We start from the raw sequence: 18,875 nt of genomic DNA, 5'->3' as shown, positions 1-18,875 counted from the left end.
TAAAATCATACAAGTGTTCGGTAAACAGGAAGTTGTCGAGTGATGAATCTGAAAATGCATCACACAGTATAGCTGACTTATATCAAGCCTGAAACCAAATTTCAGAAATCCTGGTAGTGTAGTTCCTAAGAAAAATGTGACGAAAAATATTCATGGGAGGGACGGACTGACTGACAGACTGACGGACTGATGGACTGATGGACTGATGGACTGACGGACTGACGGAAGGACAGACAGAGGTAAAACAGTATACCCCCCTTTTTTTCAAAGCGGGGGTATAATGATTAACTTGAAGATGGATACAAATAAAAATACCTCTAACAAATCATAGCAGTCATGGATGGTTACTTTAATATACATCCACACAACAGAAAGACACTAATTACAAATATGACAGTACTAGCAGTAACTTTAAGCTAGTTCAAAGCTAACAACAACTAATGAAGAAAATCATGCATATAAGACTAAAAGATAGATTAGAGGATTCAGAAATGTGTCTTGTCTTGCCCTAAGACCAATTTATAATCTATCAATGAATTTCAATTCACTTACCCTAATACATTCATGATTAAATACTAAAGAATGAACAAAAAACAAATTTCTGAAGAAGGAATTGACAATATAAAAAAGAAGATGTGGTATGATTGCCATTGAGACAACTCTCCACAAGAGAACAATGACATAAAAAATTAACAACTATATGTCACTGTACAGCCTTCAATCTGTTAAGGGCTGAAAAAGCAGAGACATTTAAAAAAAATATTCAACAGATACAATATAGAAGACTAAAGCAAAAGACTACAAACCCTTCGAAAAACCTGGCTCCAGAAGGATAACCAGTTCCTGATTAACTGAAGGTGCTTGTTATGTTGTTCTTTGTAAGTACATGATAATTTAATCCAGTGACACATAAAAAGGAGGGAGCTGGAAATGGTCCCATTTGATATGTCAAATATATCAATGGGTTACAATGGTATTTTCAGAAAGACATCATGTAATAAACACAGACCAAATAAGAGTCTTTGAGTTGTATATGCGTACGAACTGACTTCAAAATCAAAAACATATAGAATGAAGCAGATTGAATCAACAGCCTGCAAACTTCACCATGCATTTAATATCAAGATAATGACATGCTTAAATTACATATCTAAAGAGGCTTCAGAGAGTATTAATTCTAATTCTATCTTCTTTGAAGGATTTGAAGTAAATAAAGATTTTCCACTTAGATCTTTTATTTGATTGTGTCTCAAAGTTAATCTGTTTTCTATAGTAACCTTGAATAACTGACATATTGTGTTGAAATCTTGAACTTATTCACTTCCAATTATTTGTGTTAACCTATCTGACAATGTTGTGTTGAAATCTTGAACTTCTACAGTTCCAATTATTTTTCCTAATTGAAAATTTGTACATCAAACACCAAAAAGCTTTATACTACTTTTAGTTTTTTTAGTTCTGTCTGAAATTCTTTCTCTGTTTTATTACATTTATTGTGGAAGATTTATAATTGGATGTGAAGCATGGCAATGATTCAGCTTCATTAGTTGGCTTTTTTCCTGCTTAATTTCATACTTTTATTCTTCATACATCAATAAGACACCAATATCATAACTCAGTACAATTTATCTTGAGCTTGTATTGGTATATGACAGGAATTTATCAAAGCTAGAAATACTATCCTCTCAAAATTTCCTATGCAAAGTGCCTTTTTTAAATACAATTGTATATACGTAAATTACACTGAGAACACTGGTAAACTTCCAAAATAAATGTAGGTTCACGAAGGCTTTCAATGATTTTCTATATTAGTATTTCAAAGGGAGATAACTCAAAACAATTATTTGATTAATTCAATTATTTAAACTCACCGAATGAATGCAGATTTCAACCTTTATTTATTATAAACATGGATTTCATAAAATTTCAATGAGAAATGAAGATGATAGAGAGCTTGATCCTTCAAATTATTAACATTTCCAGCAAAAATAATATATCAGCAATGACTGTTTCACTCATACAAGATATTGTTGATGTAACCCTCAACATAAAGTTCGATAAACAAAGAGTTGTGTTGGCTTAAGAGTGTGTCCAATGTTGTGTTTTTTAATGATTCAGCTAGCAATGCTAATCTAATATGATGTTAACCCATACATAAATTCCATCTTACCCCAATAAGAACTGCATACTATGTTGATATTTTCATTTTATTAACATTTCAAAAGGGAGATAACTTTTCAAAAATAAATGCAATTCATAAAGATTTCTAAATTTATTGGAGAAATTACATTCACATATATCTATACTACTAAAGGATGAGACTGATCTCCTCTTAAACCATACAAAGTGCGAAATATTTGTGATATGACATAAATGTAGTGTTTTTCCCATGTTATAACAGGAGATCTTAACATCGTTCAAGACCGAGAGTTAAAATCATTCCTCAGTAAAGGACCTAAATATCGTCCCCCGTCAATTATTAATTGGAATGAGTGTCGTAATATCATCCATGACTCACTCCATACTTACTGTATGAAATGGATAAAACGGGAAAAAGCTGACAAAAAATCTTTGGACTCTTTTTTTAAGTCAGTAATGAAGATAGTTGATATACATATTCAACATTTTAAAGAACATTTTACTATTAACAATAACCACAAAAAACCTATTTCTTGTATCAAACATAAACTAAAAGAACTAGCCAAGAAATTTGTTTTTGTCCTGGCCGATAAAGCTGCTAATAACATTATTATTGTTTGACGTAAATTTTACATTGAGGTTCTGAAAAAAGAAATCACCAATTCACCAACATTCCAACTGAATCCATTTTCAGAAAACGACATCTGTAACAAACATAAACTTTTAGCTACCGCTTTACAAGCAGAGCCAAATACAATGAAGTCCCAACTATGTACTGGCTTCCGAAGCTACACAAAACACCTTACAAATATAGATTTATTTCGTCTTCAAGCCGTTGTTCCACTACTAAATTGTCTATTCTTCTTACCAGCACACTTGGTACAATTAACAAGAGTGCACACGCTGAAATGTCTCGCCTTCTATACTAATCATTGATATTATGTAGATAGTCCTAAGTATAAAGCTTTATTACAACTGTCTCATAAACTTAACATTAACCAAGATAACTAGATATCATTGAGATGGGAGCCATCTCTGTGGGCCCCGCTGTGAATAATGTGCATTAAAAAATTGTATCTTTACCATAGGACATGGGTTTGTCAACTGAAATCAAAGTTTTTGACCTTGACCTTTGACCTATGAAGTTGTAAATAAATTATGACACACCCTTTGGTGTTGGTTTATAAACATGTCAAGTATAAACTTTAAAATCATAACGGTTCTCAAGATATAGAGCGGACACGATCTTCACCACAGGACACAGGGTTGTCAACTGAAACCAAAGTTTTTGACCTTGAACTTTGCCCTAGGCAGTCGTTCATAAATTATGACACACCCTCTGGTGTTGGTTCATATACATGTCAAGTATAAACTTTGAAATCATAACGGTTCTCAAGATATAAAGCGGACACGCTCTTCACCACAGGACATGGGGTTGTCAACTGAAACCAAAGTTTTTGACCTTGAACTTTGCCCTAGGCAGTCGTTTATAAATTATGACACACCCTCTGGTGTTGGTTCATATACATGTCAAGTATAAACTTTGAAATCATAACGGTTCTCAAGATATAGAGCGGACACGATCTTCACCACAGGACACAGGGTTGTCAACTGAAACCAAAGTTTTTTGTTTTGACCTTGACCTTTGACCTAGGAAGTTGTACATACATCATGACACGCCCTCTGGTGGTGGTTAATAAACATGTAAAGTATAAAGTATGAAATCATAATGGTTCTCTAGATATGGAGCGGACACAAAGTGTTACGGACGGACGGACAGACGGACGGACGGACGGTACGACGGACGGACGGATGGACGGACGGACGGACGGACGGACGGACGGATCACTATAGGGCGACCCGCCTTTGGCGGGGCCCTAACTAAACAAAGACCAATGAACCATGAAAATGAGGTCAAGGTCAGATGAACCATGCCAGGCAGACATGTACAGCTAACAATGCTTCTATACAACATTATATAAATAACACATAGCTGAGAGGGTGATAGAGCAGATTGGTACCCCGAGAAAACATTGTCAACCGCGGCGAAGCCAAGGTTGACAATGCTTTTTCAAGGGGTACCAATCTGCTCTATCACCCTCTCAGCTATGTGTTATTTAATTTATTATACTAAACGTCCTACCGTTTTTGTCTTTTACAGATAAATTTTATTTCAAAAAGATTTTCTATGACGTCACGTACATAACAACGTTACGAGTATTAGAAATGTAAACAACAAGATGTTGGTTTTTTTTATTTTGACAGTTAAATAATAAAATTTGATCCAAAACGTCAAACTTAAGCATTGTATTCAACTACTTGATGTAAATTCAATCCATTGTCCTTTAAATTGTCGATTTTTGATTGGTTGAGACGAGAGGGTAACATTCAAAAAAATTATCACCCTCTCAGCTATGTGATAGAGTAAAATGACACCCTCGTATTAGCCAATCAAAATATGGCATTTTAACGTGAAGTATAATAAATATAGTTGACCTATTACTTATAGTTTAAGAAAAATAGACCAAAACACAAAAACTTAACACTGTGCAATGAACCGTGAAAATGAGGTCAGGGTCAAAAGAAACCTGCGCTACTGACATAAAGATCATAAAATATTTCCATACACCAAATATATAAGTTAACCTATGGCATATAGTATTAGATAAAAAGACCAAAACTCAAAAACTTAACTTTGACCACTGAACCATGAAAATGAGGTCAACGTCACATAACATCTGCCCGCTAGACATGTACACCTTACAATCATTCCATACAACAAATATAGTAGACCTATTGCATATATATAGTATAAAAAAAAAACAGACCAAAACACAAAAATTTAACTATAACCACTGAACCATGAAAATGAGGTCAAGGTCGCATGACATCTGCCCGCTAGACATGTACACCTTACAATCATTCCATATAACAAATATAGTAGACCTATTGCATATAGTATGAAAAAAACAGACCAAAACACAAAAATTTAACTATAACCACTGAACCATGAAAATGAGGTCAAGGTCAGATGACACCTGCCAGTTGGACATGTACACCTTACAGTCCTTCCATACACCGAATATACTAGCCCTATTGCTTATAGTATCTGAGATATGGACTTGACCACCAAAACTTAACCTTGTTCACTGATCCATGAAATGAGGCCGAGGTCAAGTGAAAACTGTCTGACAGACATGAGGACCTTGCAAGGTACGCACATATCAAATATAGTTATCCTATTACTTATAATAAGAGAGAATTCAACATTACAAAAAATTTGAACTTTTTTTTCAAGTGGTCACTGAACCATGAAAATGAGGTCAAGGACATTGGACATGTGACTGACGGAAACTTCGTAACATGAGGCATCTATATACAAAGTATGAAGCATCCAGGTCTTCCACCTTCTAAAATATAAAGCTTTTAAGAAGTTAGCTAACACCGCCGCCGCCGCCGTAGAGGAAAATAGAGGAATTAATTACTTTTGGAGTGTCAAGAACTCGTTGGAAGTACTTGATAAATTGCATGCTTATATTGGTGATTTTGAATCTGTTCAAAGTTTTGATTTTTCTACCCTGTATACCACATTGCCTCACATTCTCATTAAGGAAAACCACCTAATTAAATGGGCATTTAAAAAGTCAGAATGTGAATATATATGTTCAAACTCTTTTAGGTCATTTTTAAGTAGCAATAAACAAACAAGAGTGCACACACTGAAATGTCTCGCCTTCTTTACTAATCATTGATATTATGTTGATAGTCCTAAGTATAAAGCGTTATTACAACTGTCACATAAACTTAACATTAAAAAGATAGTTAAACAAAGACCAATGAACCATGAAAATGAGGTCAAGGTCAGATGAACCATGCCAGGCAGACATGTACGGCTAACAATGCTTCCATACAACAAATATAGTTGACCTATTACTTATAGTTTAAGAAAAATAGACCAAAACACAAAAACTTAACACTGTCCAATGAACCGTGCAATTGAGGTCATGGTCAAATAAAACCTGCGGGACTGACATATAGGTCATAATATATTTCCATACACCAAATATAGTTGACCTTTGGCATATAATATTAGATAAAAAGATCAAAACTTAAAAACTTAACTTTGACCACTGAACCATGAAAATGAGGTCAAGGTCAGATGACATCTGCCCGCTAGACATGTACACCTTACAATCATTCCATACAACAAATATAGTAGACCTATTGCATAAAGTATGAGAAAAACAGACCAAAACACAAAAACTTAACTATAACCACTGAACCATGAAAATGAGGTCAAGGTCAGATGACACCTGCCAGTTGGACATGTACACCTTCCAGTCCTTCCATACACCAAATATACTAGCTCTATTGCTTATAGTATCTGAGATATGGACTTGACCACCAAAACTTAACCTTGTTCACTGATCCATGAAATGAGGTCGAGGTCAAGTGAAAACTGTCTGACGGGCATGAGGACCTTGCAAGGTACGCACATACCAAATATAGTTATCCTATTACTTATAATAAGAAAGAATTCAACGTTATAAAAATTCTGAACTTTTTTTTCAAGTGGTCACTGAACCATGAAAATGAGGTCAAGGACATTGGACATGTGACTGACGGAAACTTCGTAACATGAGGCATCTATATACAAAATATGAAGCATCCAGGTCTTCCACCTTCTAAAATATATAGCTTTAAGAAGTGAGCTAACACCGCCGCCGCCGCCGCCGCCGCCGTAGCCGCCGCCGCCGGATCACTATCCCTATGTCGAGCTTTCTGCAACAAAAGTTGCAGGCTCGACAAAAAACTATGTCAATTGGACATGCTTTGATACTATATGTAACAATGTTTTAGATTTTAACGAGAGAAATTTATGTATTACTGAAAAATCATTACACCAGGGTTTTCGATATCACAAACTAGTCAAAACATTTACTAAATTTTATCATCGGTATAAGGACATCATTCGAAAATATAGCTCAACATGCAGACTTCTTATACGTTCAGGTATTTCACATCCAATTTTTTTATGGAAATATTCTTTATAAAGCACAAAGGTGTCAGTATTCACCTCAAAAACTAACAAAACCTTTGAATAGACTTATTAAGAAGGGATATAGTTACGATACTGTTGTCAGGTCATTAAAGATTGAATATTTTGGCGTTAATATTGATTCACTTATGAGTCTTTGCATCGAAACTAAACACATTTATTCAAAAACCAGTTGTTGGCATGACACGGGTTATGTTCTTCTCATATATGTTATGATGGTATGCTACTAAACCCCTAACGGGAAGGATTGTGCCTGATGTTCATAAGATGAAATCATAATCTTTCAGTCAGTTTAATTGAAGTCTGGAGCTGGCATGTCAGTTAACTGCTAGTAGTCTGTTGTTATTTATGTATTATTGTCATTTTGTTTATTTTCTTTGGTTAAATCTTCTGACATCAGACTCAGACTTCTCATGAACTGAATTTTAATGAGCGTATTGTTATGCGTTTACTTTTCTACATTGGCTAGAGGTATAGGGGGAGGGTTGAGATCTCACAAACATGTTTAACCCCGCCGCATTTTTGCGCCTGTCCCAAGTCAGGAGCCTCTGGCCTTTGTTAGTCTTGTATTATTTTAATTTTAGTTTCTTGTGTACAATTTGGAAATTAGTATGGCGTTCATTATCATTGAACTAGTATATATTTGTTTAGGGGCCAGCTGAAGGACGCCTCCGGGTGCGGGAATTTCTCGCTACATTGAAGACCTGTTGGTGACCTTCTGCTGGTCGGGATGTTGTCTCTTTGGCACATTCCCCATTTCCATTCTAAATTTTATTTTGTTCTTCCTAAATTTGTCTTTGAAACAATCTTTTCGACCACAAAAATGCCAAATTTTGAGAAAGTAACCCACCTAAGAGACAATTTTTGATCCATATCTTATACATTAACGTGCATGCCTGCAAAATTATAAAAACTCTTTAATTCAATCCTTAACCAATTGTATCGCAATTTCGCGGGCATCTTCCAGTTTCATTAAACTCCAAAGAGTACTATAGGTATGAGAGCACTTACACTGAATTTCCAACAGTGATAAGTCCATAAAAATTTGTCCATTAAGTGTCATTTTTTAGCTCATCAAACATATTTCATCTTTAAACCTTAAACATAAAAAACCCTTTGACATGCATTCCATAAAACTGCAATAAAGGTCGGCACAAAAGTGCTTGCATTATAACTCATTTCTATGATTGGTAACTTAACCATATCGTCTTATTTTCAACCTTACTTTTGTCTAGGATTTTTTACAGAAATGGAGTGGTGATTATATGGTTATTCAAATAATCAACATATTCTGACCTACTGATATCCAAGCTCTTAAATTCTGTATTTTCACTTATATACTTTGAAAAAAGCAATTCAAACTTATACATACTTTGAATAAATGAATTTTGAATGAATGCTAATAAAACGATTTTAATGATTCAGTGATTGGCATTTGTGTAAATATTTTTGAAGCATTAAAGCAATGTAAATATATTACATAATCTGGAGCTGTATGTTTATGAGTGCCAGCAATAAAATCAAGACAATGTTAAATTTTCTACATCCTCAGCAATTATTGAAATGTCAGAACATTAATCACATTTTAACCATGTAAATCAAACCCTTATTACAAGCATTATACTATACAAAAGGTTTAAAATTGTCACGTTTGTCAGTCAATAAAAGTGTCATCACTTTAGTACTTAGAATGTTATACCTTAAAGTTTTATAGCAAAAACCTCAAGTGGTGCATTAACCTAACAAATTTAATAAATAAGATATATATTAAAAAGATGCTAAGAGTGTTTTGTACTCTCAGTTTATAGTTCAGTATTAACTAAAACACACCCGTGAAATCGCAGGCATTCAGAGGTGGTTGAAAGTATGTAAAGCGTTGTAGGAAGATTTAATGACTTGAGAATTTCAGGAATAGGTACTTGGGGACAGGAAAATATCTTTATTATCCCTTCTTCTTTATTTCAAAAATTCCCATTTTTTTGTTTTCTATTAATTACAGTGTGAACATATATTTAGTATATTATGAACATGCAAGTCAGGAGCCTGTAAATAGTGGTTGTCGTTTGTTAACGTGTTACATATTTGTTTTTCGTTCATATTTTGAACATAAATAAGGCTGTTAGTTTTCTCATTTGAATTGTTTACACTGTAATTTCGGGGCCATTTATAGCTGACTATGCGGTATTGGCTTTGCTCATTGTTGAAGGCCATACGGTGACCTATAGTTGTTAATTTCTGTGTCATTTTTGTATTTTGTGGAGAACTGTCTCTTTGGCAATCCTACCACACATCTTCTTTTTTTGTAATCAATGAAATTTTGTAAAAGATTTAATGACTGGAGAATTTCAGAAAAGGTATCAAAAGTCAAAGGTACCTTGGGACAGGACTCTTGTTTTCTATCCCGGCTCATCCTTTATTTCCAAAAATTACCCCTTTTTTATTTTCTATTAATTTTAATAACACATGGATAATTTTAGCGCTTAAATGTATATTATGTACATTCATTACTATAAATTGCATATTTGTTTTTCGTTCATATTTTGTACATATAGATAAGGCCATTAGTTTTCTCGTTGTAATTGTTTTACATTGTCATTTCGGGGCCTTTTATAGCTGACTATGGGGTATGGGCTTTGCTCATTGTTGAGGGCCGTACGGTGACCTACAGTTGTTAATTTCTGTGTCATTTTTGTATCTTGTGGAGAGCTGTCTCTTTGGCAAACATACCACATCTACTTTTATTGATATAAAAAATTTTGGTAAAAAATTTAATGAATTTCAGAAAAGGTATCAAAAGTCATAGGTACATATTGGGACATGACAGTTGTTTTTCTATCCCGGCTCCTCCTTTTTTCCCAAAAAATTCCCCTTTGGTTTCTATTAATTTTAATAACACATGGATAATTTTAGCGCTTATCTGTATAGTATGTACATTCATTACTATAAATAAAGTGTATTTGTTTTTTACTTTCAATTCTCACTTTACTAATCGATCCACGGGCCAGCGGTCATTGATATATTATACAGACTCTCTCAATTAATAAACTCTGTGACCGCCATGGATAATTAAATTGAAAATGATATCAGATAGAAAATACTCTTTATTCGTAGTAAATGCATGTTCAAAGTATAAAGAAAACGCAAACCAGAAGTCTAATCTGACTTAAAATTTCGTCCAATGTCGGAATAATATCCGTACCCTTTTTACTCGTTTTTCTCCCAAAATAACTCAGTCTGAATAATCATATTAATGGATGACAAATGCGACTATGCCATGTACCTATAGGACATAGAGGCATGATGATTAATTTATTGTGGAAAGAAGAGAAGCGACACATAAAATGAGGTCTTCTCATTTAATAGTATAGAAGATGTAATAAATGCAAATTGTTATATAGCTAGTTCATGTTGAACAACCTTTATTTACACTTGGGGTATTTTCGAATATATGCGTTTATTCCTTCAAATGTTTAACTATGTTCGTTGGTGTACTTGGTATTGTAATTTCAATATGTGACATTCTCACAATTTAGTCTAACAATAGCGATAATAAGCCCAAACATACATTTCTAAGTTTATTACTAAACTGCTGAGAATTTGGTTCAGAGAGATGAAATACAATAAGAAGATGTGAAATAATTACTGATGAGACACCTCTGCACCAGAGATCAAACACATAAAAGTTTAGAACTATACTAGTCATTGTAAGGCCTTCAACAATGAGCAATACCTGTGCTGCATAGTAAGCTCTAAAAGGCATAACATGACAATTGTAAAACAATTAAAACAAGAATACTAATTAACAGCTAGATGTATGTTCAAAACAATAGACAAAAAAAACTATTTTATATTAGCAACAAACCACAGATCACTAAATTACAGGCTCTTGACTAGTGGAACAGGTTCATACAGAATGTGGGGGTTTAAAATGTTTGCTGGGGTGACACTCCCCCTCATGATATAGGGACATGAAGACATAGTTTAACGGTGTTTTTTCATTGAAGTTCTGTGTTAATTGGTTAGTAGAGTTCATAGGTCGTATTTTAAAGATTTTCACATTTATAACAAACCTATAGTGCCTGAGTATTGAAATTATTTCTAGTTTTTTTTAAAATGAATAAATGGACTGAGTCAATTATGTCTGAATATACAGGTTCTGAGAAGATGACTTTAAAATAACATGTTTTAATTATAGACTACATACAAGCAATGCAAAAAAGGACAACTAACACAAATTTAAAGTTAAAGCAACATCTATGTTTGTCCATTTGTAAACTTTTTTCGGTCATAACCACAGAAAATCAAGAAGTGGGTGAACATTTAAGTAACTATTTTGACACTTAACATCACCCGTAATAACTCAACCTTAACCACAAGGATGATACCTATATTAAGAAAGACAGCAAGAACATGAATGTAACTTCTTCAAAATTCCTCAAAAAAGAACATGCATGTCATTATTTTAATTCCAGCAGCAGCCATGATTAGGGGGTAAATTAATTGAACTGATAGGATAGTTAGTTTGAAAAGCATTGAGTTTTTTTATAAACAGACTCTATGATAATAAATTAAAAAAAAAATAGTCCCTTTTCCCTCCAAATAAAAAACATGTTTAAGTTACTTTTGGAACAGGATCTATAATAACATATTTGTGCTTCAATTATTTAGCCTAAGCAAGCCTTGTGGTTAAGACAGAGAGCTGATAATACTAAAAAAAAGTAAATGATAAAAATCTAATTTTCAGGGGAAGGACATTTACAATATGTTAAGCCACACTAATGATTTCAATTCAGTCTCTAAATTAAATCAAGGTCCCTTTTTTTAATCCCATCCAAGCAAATAAATTGCAAGTGATCCTCTACTTATGTAGTCAATGCTAGTAACTGCTAACTTCTGCGACTACATTCTATTTCATCTTAAAGCCCAAAGTCAAGGTCAGTTGAAAGTAAAAATTATGCAAATAAAATATGGTGATGTAAATAAATTCCCTAAGATTAACTACAAAGCAGGTACAGAAATATAGTTTCCATATCATCTCCTGTGTGACAACACTACTCCATCTAGGAAGCATCTGATTGGCTGAAATTCAGTTTCCATGTTAAGTTCAATGGGAAGGTTATATCTAGTTCAAGGTGAGAAAGTTTTACACTCTCTTCTTAAAACAAATTACTGTCATAATAATAGGGTTGTTATTCTCATGGTAATAAAACAATAATAAATGTAAATTTTCATCAAAAGGTACATTATGCATTTAAATACTTTGAAGCTATAACACTTATATCAAGCCTATTATTGGCATCTAAATTAACAATTTCAAAGTTATTCTCACAAAAAAAATAAATAACACAGGAATTTTCAAGTTACTTACATTTACATAAGATATTAATATGTTGCTATTGATTATTAAAAACGACTTGTTTATTTCACAGAAGAAACTTAACATTTCCTCTTTATTAAGACTGCTAGATTTCTATTTGGTTTAATATGTAAAGATAAGGATAAAGATGATAAGGAGCTTAAAATTGAAGAAAGTTCAAAGGTTAAAATGTCTGATTGAGACAGTCGTAAATAATTGAACAGAAACCTAAACTTTGGTAAATTTAAAATAACAAATAGGACTGAGAGCTATTACTCACCACTAATACCACTAATACCTCCACTTTAAGGAATTGGTAGACAAGAAGTTGATGAGCCATGGAAATGAAAATGCATTACAAGGTATAGTATACTCACAAAAAGCCTAATAACAAATTCCAAGAAGCAGCCCTGAAGCCTCTTGTAAACTTGTGATAAAAATTTTATACATGCCATGGCCATTAATTGAATATATACAGGTATTTGGTTAACCAGAAATTGATGAGCAGTGAATTCAAAACAGCATAGCACAGAAAAGTAAATTGCCATGAAGCCTGAAAATAAATTTCTGATGGCATACATGTGTTGTTTCATAGAAAAATGTCAAACATGGCCATAAAGCCTTGGAATAAGTAATTAGTTAAAAGGAAGCTGATTAGCATTGAGTTTGACAAAGCAATAGTACAGTAAAGTATGTTAACATGGTAACAGTTGAATAAAATTGAGAATGAAAATGGTGAATGTGTCAAAGAGACAACAACCTAACCAAAGAGCAGAAAACAGCCGAAGGCCACCAATGACGTCAAAATTTTACAGAAATCTTTGTGATGTCCAGTAATGGCAGACAAAGCAATAGGTGTATTGTTAAAGCCTGTATGTTAACTGTGGTGTCAATTTTAGGATATTTTGTTGCTGTCTTATTGACATTTACCTGGTATCTCCTTTTATAAATAACATATCTTTTGTCCATAGATAAATGAAGTTATGTTTACTTTAATAGAATAGAAGGATATGGTATTTCACTTCATGACAGGATATTACTACATGCATATGAAACAACCACCTAAAGGAAGGGGAACAGTGCTTTTATTGCTTGTTTCTTAATGTATAACTAGGTTAGGGCGAAGTATAGTATTATGTAATTGGGCAGTATTTCAGATATTATGAAATTTAGTATGCAGCAAAAAAGTCATCTTTTGATCCCATTATATTTTCATATCATTAAAACAAAAATGCAAACTTGAAATAGGAAATCATCCAAAACAGATTGGAGTTCTTATTACCAAACTTTTCTTCTTCAAAATTAGTAACTTTTATCTGAAATAAATGAAAATAGTAAAATATTTCATCAATTCGGTCATTGCATAAGAATTATCAGATGGTAGACAAATCAATGTTGATTTATTTGTATAATAACTTTTAACAAAATACTGGAGAAAAACTGAAAATTAGAAGAAAGAAACTTATAATCATCAATCTGATTTAAAATATCCTATTTTACAACATTAATGTTTTTGTACTAATTCACCTATTTAAAAATCCTGCACATATGGCTATTGTGGTCTCTACAAGCATTGAGTGCTGGATGTTGTAGGTTCATCCCTCAAAGATTTGAAAACTAGTATTTGATGCTTCTCCTCAAAGCAAACTGTATTTAGGGTAGGAGTAAAGTAACTGGTTAGCTTGTAATATGCCAATGTATGATTATGTGTCTTCCTGCATGCAGTAACCTTATGAAATACCTTAGAAAACTGACTTAGAATGTTGATCTTGTAAGTATAAAGCTGGATTCATGCTCTTGTCCTGAAAATGCATTTAAATGGCTACTGGGTGTTAACAGTATCATAATCATCTCCATAAAGAGGAAGCTGTAAAGAGCAACATCTATCTTTGAAATTAGATTAAAATCCAGGGCAAACTTGATTTATCTTAAAATCTTAAATATGTAGGTATACCAACATACTGAACATAGGTATACAATAACATAATGATGGACATAATAAAATCATGAAATAATTTTGTCATATTGATATCACTATCAACCCCTCAAGACTCACAAGGTTAGTCAAGGTTGTTAATTAATCCTGTAGTAGCAGAATGCCCTGAACCTCGAGCCCTGAACAGTTTCATTCAAGACATTTTAAAAACGTTATGTAACTTCCTGTGTTTTAATATTATTGTATACTCGAGATTGTATAAACCATATGCCAAAAGATTTTCACCTATTCATCTAAATTATCATACCAGGACCACAAAAATCCTTTCTGTAATTTAATTTAACATTCTTACTTGAATTACTGTTTTGTTTTATATAAAATGCACATGATTGATGTGAACAATCTTGGTCTGTGCATATTTGAATGTCTACACCTCATCTAAACAAACATATATAGTGATTAAATTTCTGCTAGTCTTTGGTTTTTTTCTACCTTTAAAAGATAACAAATAATAGCTGACGAATTATTTCCTCTAGTATTGCTTAAGTTATCTTCCATTCAAAAAGGTTATCACAACACTTTTCCATCATTTTATTTTGTTTAAATTTTCTTAACACTGCTAACTCAGTGTTATTCACAGTTTTATAAATCTTTATAGATGCAGATTTATATCAAATCTATAACTTTTCTTGTTTTGAAAATCTACAGAATTGAATAAGTTTTTCTTTTCTAAGCACTACCAACCCCAAACATGATAATTGATAGGATGTATATTTATCAAACATTCTTGTAGATCAACCTGTAGGTGGCACTTTGTAAATACAGCTATTTCATAAACCACACCTCTTTTGGGCAGATCTATAATATTCATAGATACATGCAAGTTTTCCTTAATCCACAAAAATAAGAAATAAATTAATCCACAGTATATGGAAGTCAATCATTAAGATTTAAAGAATATTTTTATGACCCAATCAACAAATAAATTGTAGAAATCAATATTTTTGTCCTTGTGTGCTATGGACACATTGCAGTGGCGGATCTGGAAATTTTCATAAGAGGGGACCCACTGGCTGCCCACTCTTGTCATGCTATAGTGGTTCCCTATACAAGAGTGCACACGCTGAAATGTCTCGCCTTCTATACTAATCATTGATATTATGTTGATAGTCCTAAGTATAAAGCTAAGCTTTATCCCAACTGTCACATAAACTTAACATTAACCAAGATAACTAAACAAAGACCAATGAACCTTGAAAAAGAGGTCAAGGTCAGATGAACCATGCCAGGCAGACAGGTACAGCTAACAATGCTTCTATACAACATATATAGTTGACACATTACTTATAGTTTAAGAAAAATAGACCAAAACACAAAAACTTAACACAGTGCAATGAACCGTGAAAATGAGGTCACGGTTAAATAAAACCTGCTCGACTGACATAAAGATCATAAAATATTTCCATACACCAAATATAGTTGACCTATGGCATATAGCATTAGATAAAAAGACCAAAACTCAAAAACTTAACTTTGACCACTGAACCATGAAAATGAGGTCAAGGTCACATGACATCTGCCCGCTAGACAAGTTCACTTAACAATCATTCCATACAACAAATATAGTAGACCTATTGCATATGGTATGAGAAAAACAGACCAAAACACAAAAATTTAACTATAACCACTGAACCATGAAAATGAGGTCAAGGTCAGATGACACCTGCCAGTTGGACATGTACACCTTACAGTCCTTCCATACACCGAATATACTAGCCCTATTGTTTATAGTATCTGAGATATGGACTTGACCACCAAAACTTAACCTTGTTCACTGATCCATGAAATGAGGTCGAGGTCAAGTGAAAACTGTCTGACAGACACGAGGACCTTGCAAGGTACGCACATATCAAATATAGTTATCCTATTACTTATAATAAGAGAGAATTCAACATTACAAAAAATTTGAACTTTTTTTTCAAGTGGTCACTGAACCATGAAAATGAGGTCAAGGACATTGGACATGTGACTGACGGAAACTTCGTAACATGAAGCATCTATATACAAAGTATGAAGCATCCAGGTCTTCCACCTTCTAAAATATAAAGCTTTTAAGAACTGAGCTAATGCCGCCGCCGTAGCCGCCGCCGCTGCCACCGGATCACTATCCCTATGTCGAGCTTTCTGCAACAAAAGTTGCAGGCTCGACAATAACCAACCAAATTTTTCCCAAAAAAGGGGGGCCCGGGCTCCATGAAAAACCTTCAAAATCCGCCCCTGCATTGCAATTTTAAACTTATTTGTGTTTTTAGACGCTCTCTCTAAATCAGTCAGTTGGCTTTCCCATTTAAATGGTTTTAAAATAGTAATTTTTTGGGCCCTATATACCTTACTGTTCAGTGTAGGCCAAGTCACTGTGTTGAAGACCAAACTTTGACCTATAATAGTTTTTTTTTAACTAATTGTGACTTGGATGGAGAGTTGTCTCATTGGCACTCATACCACATCTTCTTATATCAAAGTATAAATATGTATTATATGCATTAATTCGATAGATACAACTCCAACTCACACAGCATAATATGAGCTTCAAATTGATGTTATTGGTTTCTTCTTTTATCTTTTTAATTTTAGTTTCATTCAATTCAAGATAATTATATTTTTATAGCTTTGTACATTACTAAAAATATCTATGAAAATTAAACTGCATATGTCCAAAACTTTGTCAGCAGAACACATTTTCCAAAAATTAGTTAAGGAGCAAGTTTTTTTGTTTATTTTTCTGGCAAAACATTGCATGTGATGCTTTCAAAGTTCAAAGGATTACTTTTTATTCCGTTATATTAGTGAAATCCACTGATTGCTAACAAGACAACTATCCACCAAAGTTCAAATGAAGTGGATGTAAGTAATTATTACTCAGGAGTAACATTATAAAGGAGTAAGTTATTAATTCCTGTAAATCCAGATGGTTACATAATATAACTTTGTTGTAATCTGCTAGCTATATATAGAAAACTAGCATTTTACATTCACGAAACAAATGATATTAGTTTTCAATGGCAAGTCTCAGAACAAAATCTACATTTTAAATTCAAATAGCTGTTTTTTCAGAAAATTTCAAGGGAAAATTTTACATGTCAGATATAATATCATATTCTTGAATACTTCTTCAAAATATTTCCATGTATGTATTCAAAATGTGTTATTTTCTACTTTTTTTAATCTATCAATTTTCTACTAGTATCAATAATTTACAATTCATTAGAGTAATAAATGATCACTAATCTATCGGGGGCGAATCCAGTCATTTTAAAAAGGAGGGGTTCATAACCCAGGACAAAGGGGGGTTTCAACTATATGTCCCCATTCAAATGCATTGATCGTCCCAAAGAAAGGGGTGGGAGTTCCAACCCCCGGAACCTTCCCCCTGGATCCTTCTTTTTACAGTCATACTACAATTAATCTTACTAAGTTATCCATGATAGAATCATTCAATTTATAAAACAGCTTTACTTAGATTTACCATAAACCACTGAAGCAATTTTGATGCCAGCTGCAATCTACAATTGTTACATAGCTTTTAAATCATTATCAAAAAAGAATTACCCAAAATTGCAATAAAATGGGTTACCTCAAGAATGATTTAAATCATCCATTGAAGGTGAAACCAATTAAGTACACATGCCATTTGCAAAAGATTGTAATCTGTACCTACATTCATTATTAGATGTGTCAAAACTTCAAAATCATGTTCCCTATTGACCTATAATTGTTTACATAGAAATGTCAAGGTCAAAACATGCATCCTTTATTAAACAATGTCAGTGAAAACATGAATTGTTATGTAGGTTATATAAAAGTTTCTGTTTTCTTTATGCTTTATCCTCGCATCAAAGTGAATATATAGTGAATATATAGCTATTAGTTCAATTCAGTGTCAAGGCCATCTTGAAATTATTACACAATGAATATTGATTCTGATTGGTTGTCTTAACTTCAAGTTTATTATTTTTCTATTCCATTCAAGTTTTAAAAATTAATGTAGTATTCAAAGAATTTAAAGTGGTTCTTTTGATTTAACCAGCCATCATAGTTTTAGACATTGCACTTTTAAGGTTCAAATATAATTGTCGTTTTGAAGTTAATTATAGCAGACGACAAAATTTAAATTAGTTTACTGTTTGTTTTACCCCCTTTTATCCACTTGAACACATATGTTACATTAAATTAAAGATTAAATTGGAATATATATTGTAACAGCTTCATTCCAGTGAAACATTTCATGCATTTCTTTTGATTATTTTTGTCTGTCAACTTTTTGAGAGACTTCTACTTACACTGGATGTTTATGTATGTTAGGTTTTTTATATTCGTCGAGGGGA

At 32.9% G+C, this 18,875-nt stretch overlaps 1 protein-coding gene across 1 annotated transcript in view; it reads right to left on the bottom strand.

Annotated features, from left to right (window-relative positions):
• The window catches only part of LOC143078883 (protein disulfide-isomerase TMX3-like), a 112,223-nt gene that overhangs the window by 77,540 nt on the left and 15,808 nt on the right, over positions 1 to 18,875 (bottom strand). The window lies entirely within an intron of this gene.

The sequence above is a fragment of the Mytilus galloprovincialis genome, chromosome 6 (genome assembly GCF_965363235.1).
Source record: "Mytilus galloprovincialis chromosome 6, xbMytGall1.hap1.1, whole genome shotgun sequence".
Taxonomy (NCBI): domain Eukaryota; kingdom Metazoa; phylum Mollusca; class Bivalvia; order Mytilida; family Mytilidae; genus Mytilus; species Mytilus galloprovincialis.
The sequence above is the reverse complement of the archived record's forward strand: the minus strand, read 5'-3'. Positions and strand labels throughout refer to the sequence as shown.